Here is a 2,579-nt window from a genome sequence, read left to right as displayed (position 1 = left end):
CAATATAAAGCTACTACTGTCACTCCTCAATCTGTCCTCTTCTCTTTCTTATTAGTCTTCTTCCATCTTCTCAGCACAGTCTCTTCACTCCTTACATTTTCTTCTCCATCCTTAATCACTCTAACCTGCTGCACATCCTTTCCAGCTCACTCTGCTGAGCCAATAGATACAATTCCTTTTCTCCTTCTTCAGTGTCCATCCTAACACACAGCTCACTAGAAGCCTTTTTCTTTGCCTGCTCTCTCTTTGCTGGACGCCTACTTCCTCTGTCATTTCCTCTTCATTTGAATGCATTTGGATATTTTTTGCTTCCGTCGCTGTCAACTACACTTTCAGATCTACTCATGTGAGCCTCTTTGAGCAGATTGCATGAATCATCGCTCTGTTTCATTCACAAACCTGCCGACAACCTGCGCCTGCGCCCAACACACATACACGCACACTTCTCCAAACTCCGCCCCTCCCGCGGAGTGAGACGAAGACCCGATGGTGAATGAGTAACACTCATTGAGAGGAGCGACAGACAGCGGCTATCTGTTCGTCTTTCTGCCGGTGTTGTTCGGAGCCGCGGGGACAGGTAAGACCGTCTCTGCTCACCTGACAGTCCCAGACTTGACCTCAAACGCGTTCACGCTCTGTGTTACTTCTCTTTTAAACAGCACTTTCACGGTGGTGATGTTTACAACTAACAGTACCTTCAGAATTTGACTAGAATGTATTTTTAAATATATTAATATTTTAAATTGTTTATTTCTTACTTGTTTTGTTGCTATTATTTTCACAAAAATATTTTTTTAATATTTGTTTCTCCTATGTTTATTAGATTAATAAGGACATTTATAAAATGTATAAATTGCAGTTTAACTTCACTGTGTCTCGCTAATCATCCGATAATATGTATTATTATTATTGTTATTATTATTATTATTATTATTATCATTATTAATAATAATAATAATAATAATAATAATAAAATCTTATTATCATTATTATTATTATTATTGGTAGTAGTAGTAATATTTAATTTTTGATCTTTTGGTTTGATTACATCATAACCATATGCTGTATATAGTCAGTTTGTAAAATATTGTATGTACTTATCAAAACTAATTTTAAAATACTCACTGGGTTATATATTTTTAAAAATTCATTTAATTATTAAAAAAATAGTAGTTTAACAACCACAACAACACATTAAGGGCAGGAATAGAAATGACAAAAAAGATAAATAAAAACACAAAATGAATCTAATTAAAACAATGACAATGAAGTACTGCATGTATAATAGGAGTGACAAACAAAACAAAAAAACAAATTTTATGTAGTTTCATGTAATCAATATAAAAACAAACGTGTTTTTTCATGGTGGTTGTGGAATGTTTGTCAGTCTGGTGCTTTCAGTAATTCATTCATCCATGTAGTTTAACATTTGATATTATTTACAGAAGATTTTTCGGCTGTTAAAGTCAATATAATAATATGTTAATAAAACATGACTGACCTGCAGCAGCTGAGGATGCAGAGAGATAAGAGACTGTAGAAAAGAAAATTTAACTCGTTATGCTGAAATAATAATATAATAAATTGTTCCTGTTTCGATACAATTTACAAAACAGGAACTCAACTCTGATTATCAGTCCTCTGACAATCTCTGTTAGTATACCAAATAAAGAAGATAATTAAATGATATGAAATGCATCTCACCGATGGCCAAATAGAAGAAGTTTCTCTGTTGTGTCCACATGACTGATACACAAAATGTATTCTGTCTAAATGAGTCATGAGTGGCAGAAAATAATAATAATAAAAAATGTTTTAAAATACATGAATTTTACAGTCAGCCAGACAGAATAAAAATGAATTAGTATTCTTACCAGTTTTGTATTCAACAACAGTTAGAAAGCTGAAGCAACGGGTACTTCTTGACAGTTGCAGTTCTCTATAGACGTCTGCAGGTATTCCACCTGCAGTCTCAAACTGATGTGATGTTGCGTGCCGTTAAACCACAGTTTCACGGATTAAGACACAGATCCTCTGATTGATATTTGAACCTATCTGCTGCAAAATAACCTCAGAAACCGCAATGTTTGTGAGTACATCAAACATTTTCTCACGCTAGAAACACTTCAATCTGAGCCATGCAAATGTGCATCACTTAAACCTTCTTTCTAAATCAAGTCCCTCAGGACCATCTGCTCTTTTTTATCGTCTCCCGAGGAAGAAGAACTGGGAACCATTTTTTCCCTAAAAATATTTTCACATAATAAACATCAGATTTACCTACAAAAAATTACCTACAGAACAAGTGGTTACCTACAAAAAAAGGTATTTTAATAATTGTGAAACCTGCACAGCAGAGATGATGTCAACAGAATGTTTAACAGGTCTGGCATCTAAATCATTAAGTATCTGGACTTACCCAAAAATTGTACTGGACTCTCTCTCTTTCTATGTTGTCTCGTCTTTAACACCAGCACTGCCCAGCCTTCTACCTTTCTACCTTTAAAACCTGCCTTCCAGCCAAATGGCTGGTAGGCTTTTAGCTAGGCTTTAGCTTCAGCCAAGTGGAAGCTAAATTG

At 34.8% G+C, this 2,579-nt stretch overlaps 1 protein-coding gene across 1 annotated transcript in view; it reads left to right on the top strand.

The window, feature by feature from the left end:
• The first annotated feature begins 494 nt into the window (after positions 1-494).
• The window catches only part of cpm (carboxypeptidase M), a 31,096-nt gene continuing 29,011 nt past the window's right edge, over positions 495-2,579 (top strand). Inside the window, exon 1 of the mRNA XM_005742287.1 lies at positions 495-577. The gene's annotated coding sequence lies outside the window, so the exon portion shown is untranslated. The remainder of the gene's footprint in view (positions 578-2,579) is intronic.

This window comes from Pundamilia nyererei, unplaced genomic scaffold, assembly GCF_000239375.1.
Source record: "Pundamilia nyererei isolate P.nyererei 1_Seehausen unplaced genomic scaffold, PunNye1.0 scaffold00119, whole genome shotgun sequence".
Classification (NCBI taxonomy): Eukaryota; Metazoa; Chordata; class Actinopteri; order Cichliformes; family Cichlidae; genus Pundamilia; species Pundamilia nyererei.
The sequence above is the reverse complement of the archived record's forward strand: the minus strand, read 5'-3'. Positions and strand labels throughout refer to the sequence as shown.